The sequence below is a fragment of the Chrysemys picta genome, chromosome 6 (genome assembly GCF_011386835.1).
Source record: "Chrysemys picta bellii isolate R12L10 chromosome 6, ASM1138683v2, whole genome shotgun sequence".
Lineage (NCBI taxonomy): Eukaryota > Metazoa > Chordata > Testudines > Emydidae > Chrysemys > Chrysemys picta.
The window spans coordinates 17,504,369-17,522,021 of record NC_088796.1 but is presented as its reverse complement, the minus strand read 5'-3'; the positions used below and the strand labels follow the sequence as shown (position 1 = coordinate 17,522,021).

General features: G+C 42.0%; 1 protein-coding gene across 1 annotated transcript in view; it reads right to left on the bottom strand.

The window, feature by feature from the left end:
• Nucleotides 1–17,653, bottom strand: part of DCC (DCC netrin 1 receptor) — a 945,550-nt gene that overhangs the window by 725,827 nt on the left and 202,070 nt on the right. The window lies entirely within an intron of this gene.

Sequence of the window (17,653 nt, the reverse complement as noted above, 5' to 3'; positions counted from 1 at the left end):
ATTAATGAATAAAAGTAATTATATTTATATCACTCTGGAAGACAGATCACAGTAAAAGGCTACCATTTATACAGTAAAAACAGACAGTTGGTAGAGGTGGGGAATATAATTACTAAGGCATCCATATTTCCTTGCCCAGAAGAATAACCATGAGGTTCGGTTTGAATTTATCTTTGTTCTATGATAGACACTGTGTTGTATTTTTTCCTCTCCCCTTCCAAGGAACCAGAAAATTTTTGATCTTGTCATTGTTCATTTTTCAAGTGTAAATACTTTAGATTTCTTAAAAAATGTATCCTATAAAAGACACAAACCATTCCTACAGCTGTTACAGTTTTTCCTGATGAAGAACAAAGTTACTGTTATTTTAAGCACAAGAAAGAAGGGATGCGTCAAGGGTCTCGAAGGGAAGGAACAAATGAGACCGGAATGAAGAATTTATTAAACTGGCAGCAGTCCATTCTATCTTGAATAGAGTTGGTCAAATAATAAGATATAAAAATAATAATTAAAAAAGCCAAAATTCACAAATTACTCAAGCCGCTTAGATCTTAGTTTACAATAGGGAGGACTGGTAGTGGCTCCTCTATTTGCATTGCCTAATTATTTCCCATAGTAAAGATTCTTGTGACTATTTTTGAAGAGATCTAACACCTTTATTGTTTGCAGCAGATGTTTGAATTTCACCAAGGAGAAAGCCCTATGGATAGAGAAGTGCCTTGTCTTTGTCCCATACAATTCCACCTCAGGTTTGGCTGGGATATAAACTGCTAAAAATTGCCAGTTCCCTGCTTTCACTTGGGTGGTGCACATTTTGGCAGGCAGCCAAAATAAATGAACATTCGCATACTAAGGCTGGGCCTGTGCTGCTGGGAAAGTGGCAGCAACAGTACCTGCTGTACTGGGAATGCCTGAGAACTGCATGTGCATTATGATTCAGCCTGTAATTACACAGTATAATCATTCACTATTTTTCCACAAGACCCTTGCATCATTCAGTGCAGAGACTAGATGCACAAAGGAACAGAATGTTGCTTGCACGGGCAACTCTACATCTGACATTTCTGAACTTTTGAGTGCTTAACTCTGCAACAAGTATTCTTCTTTTAATATAGCTTTTGTAAGTAATATTAAAATAACTGTTATTAATACAACTTGTCATGGTTACAGGGTTAGCTGCATCTCTGTCCCCTTTCTGGGCTTTGAGTCTCTCTCTTCAGGTGTCTGGTCTCATGCCTTTACCTATCTTGGGGTAGAATTTTGTAATTCTCCCACTCTTAGACAGGCCCTGGGCTACAGCAACCTGTGCATTATTCATCCTTAATCTATCAGATGTAATTAATAGATTCCAAGGCCAGAGGAATCATTGTGATCATCTAGTCTGACCACATGTAGAACATTGGCCATCTGACCTTCCCTCATCTTAATTTAAAAATTGCTAGTGATGGAGAATCCTCCACCAATCTTGGTACATTGTTCCAATGGTTAATTACCCTCACTGTTAAAAATGTATTTCCCTATTTATCTAGCTTCAACTTCCAGCCATTGGGTTTGTGACATTGTGCAGTCTATATGGTTTTATAAAAACTTGATAATAAGTCAATATAATGTAACTGAGATGGTTTTAGAGAAAATACGGTAATAAGTGAATGTAACGTAACTGGGATATGCTTCATGCAAAAGGTCTCTTGTAAGGTATCATTACAAAGCTTATAATCTACTGAGTGTGATCATCTGATTTGTATAAATGTACCACTCTTGTATCTAAAACTAGAAATATAAAATGTAACTCTGAGGGCCTATTGTAATTGTGTAAAGTGTGGACCATTAATGATGGTTTGGAATCTTGATGACTCCCATTGTCTGCAGATGGCTGTATTTACCTGTGAGTCTTCCTGTATATGTGTGTGCTGGCAAGTGAGTAATGAAGTCTTGCAGTGACATGTGATCTTGTCACCTGAACTGGAATCCATCTTTAACCTGGTGCTTTTCCAGTGAGGGGGGGTGGAAACCCAGAGAGACAAAGAGTTCCCGCCTTATGCAAAAGATATATAAAGGGGGGGAAGAGAACAGAGAAGGAGAGAAGCCATCATGAAGAATCCCCTAGCTACCACCTGAGCTGCAACAAGAGCTGTACCAGGGGAAAGAATTGTGCCCAGGCCTGGAAGGTGTCCAGTCTGAGAAAAACTTACTGAAACATCTCTGAGGGTGAGATTATCTGTATTTAGTTTGATTAGGCATAGATTTGCGCATTTTATTTTATTTTGCTTGGTGACTTACTTTGTTCTGTCTGTTACTACTTGGAACCACTTAAATCCTACTGTCTGTATTTAATAAAATCACTTTTTATTTAGTAATTTACTCAGAGTATGTATTAATACCTGGGGGAGCAAACAACTGTGCATATCTCTCTATCAGTGTTATAGAGGGCGAACAATTTCTGAGTTTGCCCTGCATAAGCTTTATGCAGGGTAAAACGGATTTATCTGGGTTTAGACCCCATTGGGAGTTGGGCATCTGAGTGCTAAAGACAAGCGCGCTACTGTGAGCTGTTTTCAGGTAAACTTGTAGCTTTGGGACAAGTGATTCAGACCCTGGATCTGTGTCTGGAGCCAAACAGGAGTGTCTGGCTCAGCAAGACAGGGTGCTGGAGTCCTGAGCTGGCAGGGAAAACAGAAGCAGGGGTAGTCTTTGCACATCGGGTGGCAGCTCCCAAGGGGGTTTCTGTGATCCAACCCGTCACAGGGTTATGTTTCTCTGCTAGATTGAAGAGCCCATTATCAAATATTTGTTCCCCAAGTAGGTAATTTTAGACTGTAATCAAGTCACCTTAAACCTCTCTTTGTTAAGATAAATAGGTTGAGCTCCTTGAGTTTATTGCTATAAAGGCACATTTTTAAATCCTTTAATCATTCTGGTGGCTCTTCTGTGAACCCTCTTCAATTTATGAACATCCTTCTTGCATTGTGGGCATGAGAGCTGGACACAATATTCCAGCAGTGGTTGCACCAGTGCCAGATATAGAGGTAAAATAACCTCTCGACTCAAGATTCCCATGTTTATGCATCCAAGGTTTACATTAGCCCTTTTGGTCACACTGGGAGCTCATATTCAGCTGATTATCAATTGGGCTTGAGCACCTGTTTGGGAGCCTGTGACCGGTGGTGTGCAGTGACCAGACAGCCTTCTTAAAATGAAAGTACTATTTATTTTAACAGGGAAACAAAGCATTTTGAGAAAAAAAGGATATTAAAAACAACCGTCTACATTAATACCATTATACCTAGTGGCTTACTATCCCTGATGGCAACCTAGAGCGGTCGAACTTCTTCAGATTCCCCAGTTGGTGTCTATTTTTCAGTCTGGTTCCCCTGAACAACTAGCTGCCTCTTGAGAGAGAGTCCCTTTTAAAGTTGCTATATTCTTTTGTTCTTCTACATTCCCAGACTTTGTCTCCTCTTGTCAAAAGCAGTTTTGTAGGTTGGCTGGAGTCAACAGTAAAATCATCAAAGTGAACAGATCTGGCATTATCCCTGAACAACTCTTGATGTTTGCTGATTATCTTCAGCCAGTCTTTTCCCTTCCTCTGTGTTTATCCTGACAACCAATATATTCCCACAGTAAATATCAAACACCAACACACAATATTAATACACCTCTACCGCAATAGAACGCTGTCCTCGGGAGCCAAAAAAATCTTACCGCGTTATAGGTGAAACCGCGTTACATCAAACTTGCTTTGATCCACCAGAGTACGCAGCCCTGCCCCCCCAGAGCACTGCTTTACCGCGTTATATCTGAATTTGTGTTATATCGGGTTGCGTTATATCGAGGTAGAAGTGTACAATTACAGAGCAACTCCAAATCCATTACAACAACCATGTTTAAAATCTAAGAATCTGGTAGGAATGGAAACTGAAGTTTTCTAACTCCAGTGAACACTGGATTGGGCCCTTAAATTTCCCAGTGCTTGCTTCATTCTCAATTACCCTCATTAGCTTGAACTTTAGTGAATAGTCATGTAGTGGATAATTTAATCTCTCTATCATTTTAGTCCTGGATCCTCCCCGATACAGGTTTTCTATCATATCCTCCCTTGGTTGTCTCTTTTCCAATCTGAAAAGTCCCAGTCTCATTAATTTCTCCTCATACGGCAGCCGTTCCATACCCCCTAATCATTTTTGTTGCCCTTTTCTGAACCTTTTCCAAGTCCAATATATGTTTTTTGAGATGTGATGACCACATCTGCACACAGTATTCCCAATGTGGGCATACCATGGATTTATATAGAAGCACTATGGTATTTTCTGTCTTATTATCTATCCCTTTCTTAATCATTCCCAACATTCTGTTCACTTTTTTGACTACTGCTGCACATTGAGTGGAAGTTTTCAAAGAACTATCCACAGTGACTCCCAAGATCTCTTTCTTGAGTGGTAACAGCAAATTTAGACCCCATCATTTTATATGTGTAGCTGGGATTATGTTTTCCAATGTGCATTACTTTGCATTTATCGACATTGAATTTCAGATGAAATTCAGTTGCCCAGTCACCCAGTTTTGAGAGATCCTTTTGTAGCTCTTTGCGTCTGCCTGGGACTTAACATCTGCAAATTTTGCCACCTCACTGTTTACCCCTTTTTCCAGACAGGGCCGGCTCTAGGCACCAGCAAAACAAGCTGGTGCTTGGGGCGGCACATTTTTAGGGGCAGCATGGCCGGCGCCAGAATGCCGCCCCTAAAAATGTGCCCCGGCCACCCTAGCTTGCCACGGCACGCGAAACAGCTGATTCGCGCGCTGCTACTTGCCCTCCCTCCCAGGCTTGAGAGCCTGGGATGGGGGGGGGGGGAGCAGCGGCGCACGAATCAGCTGTTCCACGTGCCACAGCCGCTCAGGGTCTCCCGCAGCGCCCGCGCCGCGGCCACTCGGAGTCTCCCCCTCCCTCCCAGGCTCTCAAACCTGGGAGGGAGGGGGAGATCCCGAGTGGCCGCAGCGCGGGCGCTGCTTCTCCCCCTCCCTCCCTCCCTCCCAGGCTTGAGAGCCTGTGGGGGGAGGAGGCAGGGCTGGGGATTTGGGGAAGGGGTGGAGTTGAGCCGGGGCCGGGGGTGGGGTAATTAAAAAACGGGGGCGGGGGGGGCGGCCAAAATTGTTTTTGCTTTGGGCAAAAAATGTTTCCAGATCACGAATGCATATGTTGAATAGGACTGGGCCCAGTACAGACCCCAGGGGAACACCACTGTTTACCTCTCTCCATTCTGAAAACTGACCATTTATTCCTACCCTTTGTTTCCCATCTTTTAACCAATTACCAATCCATGAGAGCACCTTCTCATGACTGCTTACTTTGCTTAATAACCTTTGTTGAGGGACCTTGTCAAAGGCTCTCTGAAAATCTAAATACACTACATCCACTGGATCTCCTTTGTCCGCATGCTTGTTGACCCCCTCAAAGAATCCTAGTAGATTGGTGAGGCATGATTTCCCTTTACAAAAAACATGTTGACGATTCCCGAACAAATTACGTTCATCTATGTGTCTGATAATTTTGTTCTTTCCTATAGTTTCAACCAGTTTGCCTGGTACTGAAATCAAGCTTACTGGCCTGTAATTGCCAGGGTCACCTCTGGAGCCCTTTTTAAAAATTGGCATCACATTAGCTATCCTCCAGTCATTTGCTACAGAAGCATCAATGATGCAATAGTGCATCATTCTCACCTAAGCAAAGTAGCCTTTAACCAACTCAATAAAAATTACTTCAACAGTAGTTTAGCAACATTACTTGGAACTATGTTTTGTAAAGAGCTATGGTTTTAGAAAGTCAAGTTGTATGGGCACATCTCATCTGCCCTGCCTTAGCCCCTTATTCATAGCAGCACAATCGTTTTGCCAACAGTCGCTGGAAAGCTACAACGCTGTGCTGCATCAGACTGATAATTCAGTATTGTGTGAATACTTCTTCACCTGCTGAGTGTTGCCCTCCAACTGCCCTCGCCGTCTCTTTGGAAATTATATGCAAAATACTCTAAAATATATCATTTTGTACTTAATAAAATATCAGCAGAAAATGTATTCTAGCCAAGCATCCTCAGATTACTTTAAGTAAGAAGTTGGATGGCATAAGCCAGTCTCTGTTTTATTACAGCACAGGTTAATTTTCCAACAATGCTGACAGTGGCTCACTTCCATCTACCAACCTTGAAATAGCAAGGAAAGCCAAGTAACTGAGCAAACTAAGTACACACTGCTTGAGGGCCTCTTGTTCAGCTGCCTTCCTCCCACCGTCCTCCATACCAAGGCTAACCACAATCTGGAGCCATGCCAAATTGTCATAATGAAACCCCAGACCAGTCTCTGTTAATTTCAGAGCCAAGTCTTGGGGCAGGTTTACTGAAGCTGTAACCCTTTCACTGAACCTCAGTTCACTTCAAGGGAACCTGAGCTGGTTTCTGGTTTTGTGTGGAACACATGCCAGATTCAGTGAGGAACCCATGTCCTCTCCAATCTGAAACACTTAGGAAAAGACAGTGGTTATGGGGCCACCAGAACCTAAAATTCAAACAAAACTCAGAATGGGGGGAGGATAGCACTTCTTATGACCCAGAACGACAAGCAAAAACACACACCAAATGTGACCCAACTCTGATCTCATACTATACTGGTGTAAAAACAACATGAGTTCAGAATCAGCCCAACTTTCATATGAAACTTTACCAAATGAAACAGTCTAGTAACTTATGGGCCAGATTCAGGTGTAAATCCACAGTCATTCCAACATGGAAATGGTGCATAGGCAGCATAAAATGCTTATTTGGAGCATAGACGCATCCTGCTGATCAACATTTCTTCATTGCAGCCAAAATAATCCTTCACTGGAGCTGCTTATCTGAAATCCACCCTGCTGTTTGGCTAGGAAGATGTAGCTTTTAAAGGACTATCCTTCAAGATACTGAGCCCTTCTGCCAGGTGCTCAGTGTCCTCAACTCCCAGTTAAGTCAGCTGGAAAGGAAGCCACTCAGAACCTTCCACAAACTGGTCAGGATCGCACAGGATCAGGCACTTTAGAACACTAAGACAGGATCCCAGTTGCCTTGAGTTCCTTGGAAGATTAAAAGAATAAAAGTCTCTTAACTTAGCTGAAGCTCCCCAAAGGGAATACTGTTTTGTTCTGAAAATGTTTTAAAAGAGTCTTCCCAACATTATTAAAAACAAATAGTCTGTAAAGGAGAATATGGAGTCATTCCAGGTTTACACCAGTGTAAATAAAATCAGAGTCCAACTTTGTATCTGACTGGTAATGCTGAGCTTTGAATTCTTTGCCCTTATACCTCTCTCTTTTTCTGGCCAATTTTATGTTTTCTGCCAAGTCCTGATAAACAGTTTCAGCATAAAATCAGTAATTCCTTTCAGGAACTTCAGGTAAATCAGTTGCTCTCAAGTCTTTTATCCTGGGATTTTCCATTGAACCTAAGGGAGTTAGGCACCCACTGGTTTGTAGTTTGACTGCTCACATGAATAGGTGCTTAATGTGAGGAAAAGTTGCACAAATGGCCCCATAATGTTTGTAAATTGCTTTGAGATACTCAGGTGACACGAACTTTATGTTAGGAGTATTATAGAGTTGCCTACAATAGTAAAAGATTAGGAAAAATATGAAGCCCATAAATCAAACAGATTTCACGTATATGAGATATTGTAGAATTAACTATATAGTTATGTTTTATATGTAATCTGTTTGATTTATGGGCTTAATGTTATATTAAAAACTCATGCCTACAAAATATTTCTATTTAGTAGAAACTCGCTTATTTGCATCAAGGACCAAGTCCCATTGCAAATTGCTGAATTGTGCCAGACAGTAAGCGAACAAGCAAACGAGAGAATGGGGCATGTATTACAAAATTGACTTTGTTTGCTAAGGCTGCGATTTGCAAAGGGGCCTAAAAGGAGTTAGGCACCTGGGGGGGTTGGGCGCCTAGCCCCAGCCTGAAGGCCTAACCCTGCAAGGTGTCTCCAGTGGGAGCCGAGGCTGCTCAGCCACCTACAGGATTAGGGCGAGATGCTGAATGTTAATTAACTTCAAAGGGGGTTGTAGATGCTCAGCAACTCTCTGGATGAGGCCCATATTTTTTTGGATGCAGTTTGGTTGTGATTATTTGATAATATTTCATCATGGACTTATAAGGCTACAACACAGTGGACACCATTAAACACCCTCCATATTCTTGCCCTGGGTAGTTCCTGTAACCTCAGTAATTAGAAACTCTTTTGGGCAGGGGTTATCATTCATGTTATGCGGGTTAGCCTAAGGGAAAGAGCACTGGACCAGGACTCAGGAGATGTGGGTTCTATTCCTGCCTCTCTCTGCGGTGTGACCTTGGGCAAGTTATTTCACCTCTTTATGCCTCAGTTTCCCAATCTGAGAAACAGAGATACTGATACTCACCTCCTTTGTAAAGCCCTTTGAGCCTGTTGATGAAAAGCACTATAAGCTTTTGCTTTGAATACTTTGTCAGTGTTTAACAAATGATAAACTAAAACAAAACACACTGGACCAACTTTTGAGAGGCAAACTTAACAATACACAGGTAAAAATGTGTGCGCCCTCACAGTGACTGCAAAATTCCACATTTATTCATATAAAATAGCCACCTGCGTATGGTAACTGGCATTCATTAGTGTACATGCAGAATTGCGACAGGTGAAGCATTCTATTGAAGTGTACACCATTTGTGCTCTACTTTGAGAATATGTCCAAAGGGATATTCAGCCATGCAGATCTAGGTTGCTGGTTCAAATCCACCCCAGTGCAGTAGTGACCTAAATTCACTCATTTGTCCTAATGGACATCCTGAGAAGCACCACCACAATTAATGTTTTCATTGGTGGCAATAGAAAAGGGGCCAAGGACTGAATAATCATAAAAACTGAAATGCCATCTCCTTACTAAAGGTGATCTCTTCTGACCAGTTCAGAGGATCACTGGAGGAACAGCATGGAGAGGCTTACACTGCTGCTGTCCATCCTGTACCCAGTCGGTGAATAAACAGAGGAGTAAACTTTCCAAGGGCTGTCAATCTGGCACTTTTCTTAAGGGATTCCAAAGAAAGGCGGAGAAAATTTGGCTCAGTGTGTCAAACTATATTTCTGAAATGATGGAAATTGGCCAGTTCAGTATTTGAAATCTGTTTAGCTAGAAGGATTTGAAACATGCAAGTGACGTGAATACAATGTGTGCGCTGTGCATTGCCATAATTAAATGTTTCAAGAGCAGGTAACACTCAGACTGTCAACAGCATTAAGCAGGCTTGGAAAAAACGGCTACAGAAAACAAGCTACTGTAAAGAGAACTTATGACACCTATATAAACATAGCTGAATTGATAAAGAAACAAGACAACAAATTCCACAGTGGTGGGAAAAATTACGTGAAAAGAAATAGTGGTGGCTGAATTAGTGTCCTGTCAAAGGAGGCCATATATTGTTTTCTTTTGGCAGGGATGGGGAGAATGTGGTTGACATGAAAGCAGGAAAAATATGATTTTAAAGGAGATAAATTGAATATCACTTATCTCTCCACTTCCGTTCCCAGTCACGGACACACACACTCCTCTCTTTGCTCTGGACTTCTGTAAGTGAAACAACTGCCAGACAGCTTTGCTATTACTTAAAATAGATATAAACCACTTGGGGCTTTTTAACATTGTGCCTGAAAACCATGCAACACAGATAAAAGCTGCTGAGGAGACTCATAATAATCAATATAAAACACATTTCAGAGGGCATTTTAATTAATTTCCTTCAAACATGACTCATTTATTTTTCCAGTATTAAAAACTGTGACAAACTCTGCTGTATGACTCCCAGATAGCTTGCCTTTCTTTAATTGCTACAAGACAGTAACCCTGACCCCAGCCAGCAACCTATAGCATTACCACAGAGAAGACCTGACCGAATGTATTGATTGGATTTCAGAAGCAGGATGGACTGCTGGATCCAAATTTAACTACTCCCATTATCCTTAATCAGTTATGTCTTTGCTTATGTAATACTCACTGTATGACATTCAAAATCAAGTCCAGACACAATGATGAAAAAGTTGCAGTGAGGCTACAAACTAGAATCTGACAAAGTACAGTCAGATGGCATTTAGTAACAAGTATAGGAATTATGAATAAAGTGTATATTGCAGAAATGCCAATACATCACTTCAGGCTGCTGGCTCCAGACAATTTTGAATTTGCGGTATGGCATTTTATCCATTCTCTATTGAGTTTGCGTTATGATTACCTGCAATTTACTTGTGTTCTACATTTATTATACAGTACCATTTTTTACGCTGCTCACAGCGGCAATACTGGAACAAGTAGCAGGTTCATCTTAGTAGCTGCATAGCAACAGATGTAAGAGCCTAACTAATGGAGTACAATAGCGTATTAGTTATAATTGCTGTTTTTCTCCTAGTTTCAGTTGTTCCACATTAAATTAGTGTCGTAAATTTAAGATGAAATCTACCATTGCTTTTACAAATCTGTCATTAATACTAGTTTCACCTCAATGACAATCTGAGATGATGTACTAAGCAGCTTAAATTCTGAAACCGATTTTTTTATCAAATAAATTAAACTCATTATTTTGTGGGGAAGAGGGTTTCCATCAGCCTGGTCAGCTGCATTTGATCATACAAACAGAGCTTTAAACACCACTATATTTCCCTCTTGAGCAGTGACAGGTTAGGCTTCAGTTTAGCTTAGCTACAAACAGTGGCTGAATTAAAAATTCAACAGAAAACAAGCTTTTCATTCCAGAGAAGATATTCATAACCTGATGGGTAAACATGAAGAATGAGACAAGCTTGTTGTAGAAATCTTACATAGAAAAAATTACTCTGCTTCATGCAAGAAGGTTTAGCTGCTTTATTTTGTATCTTTGCAGTGTTGTTCAATTCAAAGCGAGGTTTTGTGCACACAGATGTTCCTGTCTTTCCGATGCCATATCAAGATGTAGCACTGTAGTTCTCATGATTTTTAACTGTTTTTTAATCCATATGTAATTAACTATTCTACTTCAAGATCTCGAATACGCTGCTGGCATTGTCGTATTGGCTCAGTTTGGTGAACTGCTGCAGCTGATGGCTGACCTGGTTGGGCAAGAAGCATGTGCATGGTCAGGTTATGAATCCAGATAAAACTAAATCTATGTCCATTACCATCAAGCAGCCTCTAGCTCAGTATTAATCTGTCCAGATGGGACACTGACAGTTGCCACCTGCTCAGATACTTGGGGCAGTGCTGGAGTTTGGTGGATAGATGTGGACACTTATATAGCAGCAGCTGCTGCCATGTTTTGGGCCCTTCAGAAGCCTCTGTGGGGACGTTGTGACATCAAGTTTGCTACAAAGCTGTGGCTCTATAGAACTATTGTTATACCAAAGCTACTGTATTGCCATGATACATGGGCACTGAGGAAAGCTGAAGAGTAGTGAATTGGTGTTCTGGAATTTAGTCATCTTTAACAGTTATTCCATATTAAGTGGCAGGACAAGATAACAAATGAGGATATTTGTAGCCAAACCCACTAATTACCTTCATCAGCACTGGTTCAGTTTCGGCAAATATCTTGGTAGATATATTATTGGGCCGGAAGACAAATGGATTATGAAACATGCTTACCAACGAATGCTGCTACAAGGCCAGTGATAACATGGTGGCCAAAAGCTTTGGTGTCATGATAGTGGATCACCCATGACACACAAACTGAGCAGCCAGACTGACTATGTTAAGGATCTAGGTAGAGAATGATCTGGGTGGCACTCAGTTTGCAAGGAGGCTAATGGCTTGTCTACACTACAAAATTAAGTTGACTTAAATAACGTTGATGTATAGGCACCATAGTAATTAAATTGCAGTTGCATGTCCACACTACATTCCTTGTGTCACCAGTGTGCATCCACAATAGCAGTGTTTGTATCAACACACAGAACAGTGCACCATAGGTAGCTACCACACTGTTCAACTTGCCACCAACTAGCGCAGGGTTTTTTTGCAATGCCTCATAGGCACAAACGAATCCCGCAGGAGTGGCTGGGGACATGAGTTCAGCGTCCTATGGTGCAGTTTTCTCGATTCCCCTTTCCAAAACCCCATTAATCTGTGCATTTGCCATCTCTGTGAGAAGCATGGATCCTTGTACTGCTCTTTGGTATTGCGCTGGGCGTTACGAACACAAGACACCTGATCCTGCAGTATTTCCTGAGTTGAGAGTCTGATGATGCCTTGGTGGATGTGCCATGGAAACAAACAATTCAAAATTGGTGTTGGCATTCATGAGCAGCTGCACACAGTGGACCACTGGTTCTGGGCCCAAGAACAAGCACGGACTGGTGGATCACATCATTATGCAGGTAGGGGATGATGAGTAGGAGCTGCAGAACTTTCAGCTGCACAAGGCCACATTCCTGGAGGAGCTCTCCCCAGCCCTCCAGCACAGCGACAACAATAGGAGAGCTGCATGCATGACGGACAAGGAAGTGGTGATCGCTGTGTGGAAGCTTGCAATGCCAGACTGCTACCAATCAGTCAGAAATCAATTTGGAGTTGGTAAATCCACCGTGTGGGTTGCTGTGATGCAAGTGTGCAGGGCCATTAATTGCATCCTGTTACGAAGAACTGTGACTCTGGGCAATGTGCAAGAAACAGTAGATGGTTTTGCAGCTATGGGGTTCCTGAACTGCAGTGGGTCGACAGAGGGCACACATATCCCTATTTTGGCAGTAGATCACCTTGCAACAGAGTACATCAATGGAAAGGGCTACTTTTAAATTTAATATCCCTGTGGCATGGAAAACACCACAACAGCCCAACACCATAGAACTTAATTTCAGAAAAAAGGACTAGACAAAAATGAGGAAGTTAGAGAAACAGAAATTAAAAGGTACATGACCAAAAGTGAAATCCCTGCAAGCTGCATGGAAACTTTTTAAAGACATCATAATAGAGGCTCAACTTAAATGTATACCCCCAAAAACATAGTAAGAGAACCAAAAAAGTGCAGACGTGGCTAAACAACAAAGTAAAAGAAGCAGTGAGAGACAAAAAGGTATCCTTTAAGAAAGTGGAAGTTAAATCCTAAAGAGGAAAATAGAAAGGAGCAAAAACTCTGGCAAATGAAGTGTAAAAATATATTTAGGAAGGCCAAAAAAGAATTTGAAGAACTAGTGTACTTCGATTTTCAGAAAGCCTTTGACTAGGTCCCTCACCAAAGGCTCTTAAGCAAAGTAAGCAGCCATGGGATAAAAGGGAAGGTCCTCCTCTCATGGATTGGTAACTGGTTAAAAGATAGGAAACAAAGGGTAGGTATAAATGGTCAGTTTTCAAAATGGAGAGAGATAAATAGTGGCGTCCCCAGGGGTCTGTAATGGGACCAGTCCTATTCAACATATTCATAAATGATCTGGAAAAGGGTAAACAGTGAGGTGGCAAAATTTGCAGATGATACAAAACTACTCAAGATAGTTAAGTCCCAAGCAGATTGCGAAGAGCTACAAAAGGATCTCACAAAACTGGGTGACTGGCCAACAAACATCTCAAAAAAGATATATTGGAATTGGAAAAGATTCAGAAAAAGGCAACAAAAATGATTAGGGGTACGGAACGGCTGCCATATGAGGAGAGATTAATAAGAGTGGGACTTTTCAGCTTGGAAAAGAGACGACTGAGGGGGGAATATGATAGAGGTCTATAAAATCATGACTGGTGTGGAGAAAGTAAATAAGGAAGTGTTATTTACTCCTCATAACACAAGAGCTAGGAGTCACCAAATGAAATTAATAGGCAGCAGGTTTAAAAACAAACAAAAGGAAGCATTTTTCACACAATGCACAGTCAACCTGTGGAACTCCTTGCCAGAGGATGTTGTGAAGGCCAAGACTATAACAGGGTTAAAAAAAGAAGAACTAAATAAGTTCAGGGAGGATAGGTCCATCAATGGCTATTAGCCAGGATGGGCAGGGATGGTGTCCCTAGCCTCTGTTTGCCAGAATCTGGGAATGGACGACAGGGGATGAATCACTTGATGATTCCTTGTTCTGCTCATTCCCTTTGGGGCACCTGGCACTGGCCACTGTCAGAAGACAGGATACTGGGCTAGAAGGACCTTTGGTCTGACCCAGTATGGCCGTTCTGATGTTTTCTATAGCGTTGCAAGCTCTGGTGGCTCACCATGGTTATTTCACTGACCTCAAACTGGCTGATCAAGGAAAGTGCATGACACACACATCTTTAGGAACACAGGCCTGTACAGAAAGCTGCAAGCAGGGACTTTCTTTCCAGATCAGAGGATTACCATTGTGGATGTTGAAATGCCAGTAGTGATCCTGGGAGACTCTGCTTACCCCTTATTCTCGTGGCTCATGAAGCCATATACCGGCCACCAACAGCACTAAGGAATGCTTTAACAACAGGCTCAGCAGGTGCAGAATGATTGTTGAATGTGCCTTTGGCCTTTGAAGAGCTGCTGGCACGGTCTGCTCATGGGATTAGACCTCAGTAAAGAAAATGCCCCTATGGCATTGATGCCTGCTGTGCACTTCATAATATCTGTGAAGCAAAGGGGGAGACGTTTCTGCAGGGGCGGATTGGCTGTCTGCTGATTTTGAGCAGCCAGATACCAGGGTTATAAGAAGAGTTCAACGAGGAGCTATTCAGCTCAGGGAGGCTTTGAAGGAGCATTTTGATAGTGAGCCACAGTAATGCGAGTTGCTGAAGTGTGCTATGCTTGGTTTTTGTTTTGTTTTTTTGCACCGTGCTATGAACCTTGTAATGAGTGATGCGTGTGCTAATATAACAATGCAAAAACAATTATTGCTGTTATCTTTGAATGGTGGCCACAGCCACCATATGTTTGAATTCATCTTTATTAATATCTGTTTCCCAAGATAGACTTTTATTCCACACCCTTGCAAACATACCTACTTCAAGCTGAAATAAACTTACATACAGGTAAAAGTATCTTTAAAGGGGAAGGAACAGGAAATTCACAAACATATACACCAACCTAGTCTGTCACAGCTAGGGGTATGTGCAGCTATCATTGTGTGCGGTGTCCTGCAGGGCGGAATGGTTGGCGTACTACGGTGGCCCCAGAAGAAATGTGGATTGTGGGGGTGAGGGGAGTGTAGGGAGGTCCTGCAGTGCAGTTTTCTATGAGATGCAGGGGGAGGTGAGCACAGAAGTTCAATTAGGGACTGCAGCATGTCTGTTTGCTCCCTGAGCAGCAGTGTCATCTCTTGCTGCCCATTTCTCCTGTCCTCGCTATCTCTCTGCATTTTGTCATTGATTGTCACCCTCTGCTGCACCAGGCTCACCAGTACTGGACTGCGGGCAGTGGCTTTACTGCTCGGGAGTCAAAAACAGATCCTGGCTCGCCATGCCACTGAATCCCCTGGTCGTCTGTCCCCCATACTCCTCCTCCTCTTCATCCAGCACCTCATTCTGAGGTTTTACTGTGATGCCTTGTGATTCCAGCTCCCCCGAAGTATCCACAGGGTGCTTGGTGGTCAAGGTGGGGTCACCGCCAAGGATGGCATGCAGCTCTGCCCCACAACAACTGTTTGCCTCCCTTGCCTTCTAGTACGCCTGCCACAGCTCCTTGATTTTCATGCAGCACTTCTGTGTGTACCTGTCCTAACCCTTCTCCACCATGCCCCAAGCGATCAGCCATAGATGTCTAAGTTCCCATGGCTGAATTGGAACTCTGACTGCACAGTCTTCTCTCCCCCCAGACTCAGGAGAGCCACCACCTCAAGTGAACTCCATGCAGGAGCATGTTTGCTGCATGGATCCAGCATGTCAACTGCTATGTTAGCACTCCACGCTGAGCAAACAGGAAATGGAACTTCAAAAATTCCTGGGGCTTTAAAAGGGGAGGAGCATATAGCAGTGTACTTGGCTTACAGGCAGTGGAGTCCAAAACGGTGATCAGAGTGGTCACAGTGAGGCTTTGTTGACGTAAGCGATGCAATGTCTACACTGACACTGTGTCGCCCTAACTACATTGACTTATGCGCTATGCCTCTCACCAAGGTAGATTTATTAGGTCGGCATAGCAGGCAAGTTAAAGTAGGGTGACCAGACATCCCGATAAAATCGGGACTGACCCGATTTTTAGGCGTTTGTCCCGCGTCCCGATATTTCGCACTCCTGGTTTTGTTTTGTTTTGTTCCGCCGGCGGGACTATATATATATTTTCCCCCTTGCCCCTAACAATGGAAAAGCATTCCATTGGGATCACAAAAGTGGGCTTAACCCCAGGCAATGTCCCTTTTCTACACTGGTAGAAATGTACGTCTTAAACAAAATTTATGGGTGAAATACCATCAGCATAAGTGGGTACAACTGCAGTCAAACAGTAAACCTGGCCCTCTATCTTGCACTGTTACTAGTCAATAAAAGTCAGTGTGCTGAAATTTTAAGGCAAAAATGAAAGACAATGACACGCTGTCTTACAGGATCTTTCCAGTTACTATTTTTGAGTAGTGAGTTGAAATTTCACCCTTTTTTTTTTTGGGGGGGGGGGGGGGGGGGGTAAAGAAAACCATTTTCGAAAAAGTGTGGAAAAAAATTACCAAAAAGTATCAGTTTTTTTCTAAATGTTATTTTTATTGGTAACTTATTGAAATATGTTTATGATAATGATTTTACAATTTTCAGTTGCCACAAACTACATTTTAATGATGATTTCAATATAAAAATTTAGAGGAAACGTTTATTAAAAGAAAAGTCACAAAAAGTATTAGTACAAAATGAAAGATGGGTCTCTTTTGAATTCTGCAAAATTGAGACCGCTTTTTTCATGAAATTGTTTTCCAAATTTTAACTAGCTTTATTAAAAATCAGACATGTCAATTTAATTAGCTAGATATATTGTCATCAGCTGTAATTCAGCATACTGCCATTGACTTCAGTCTGCACCTATATCCTTAAAAAAAACATTATATTGAATAGCAGGGAAAGATCCTGTTTTATAGTTAAGTAGCTCAAATTTGGCTCTGAGCTACATCATTGTAGATCTGCAGTAATTCCAAATCAATGGGCCAAATTCTATCCTTTTACTTGAATCACGTGCAGCTCCATTCAAATGGGTAGTAAATGGTGTAAGTAAGGGGAAAAATGTAACTGAATATACAACATACAATGGTGTAACAGAGCAGAATTTGGTCACGTTATAGTTTTACACTTCACAAAAGCTTTCAATGCGATTGCCATGACCGTTATTTCAGCGGGTCCAGCTTTTTTCCTTATTTTCTCGGTTTTAAAATCTTTGGCCAGGTTTGCCAGCTAGAACAAAGACTGCAGAGAAAAGATTGAGTAAACATCCTAATTGGTGTGATCGCATATTTTCTGCGTTGTGAAGAGTGGCAGAAGTAATATTGACCAATCACTGCCAGCTGATGGCGAAATGTCAAGACAGGGTTGCAACAATATACTTTGTAATGAACCAGTTCTGAATACAAAGTCGAGCACGGAGAGCAGAAATTAAGTGAGAATGAAAAAGTATAAACACTTCTGATTAACAGCCAATAGCACCAGCTGGAACAGACAATACAACAGACCACCTAGAGCAAAAGGGTCAGCTAGGCTGGTGACAGGCTTGGCAAT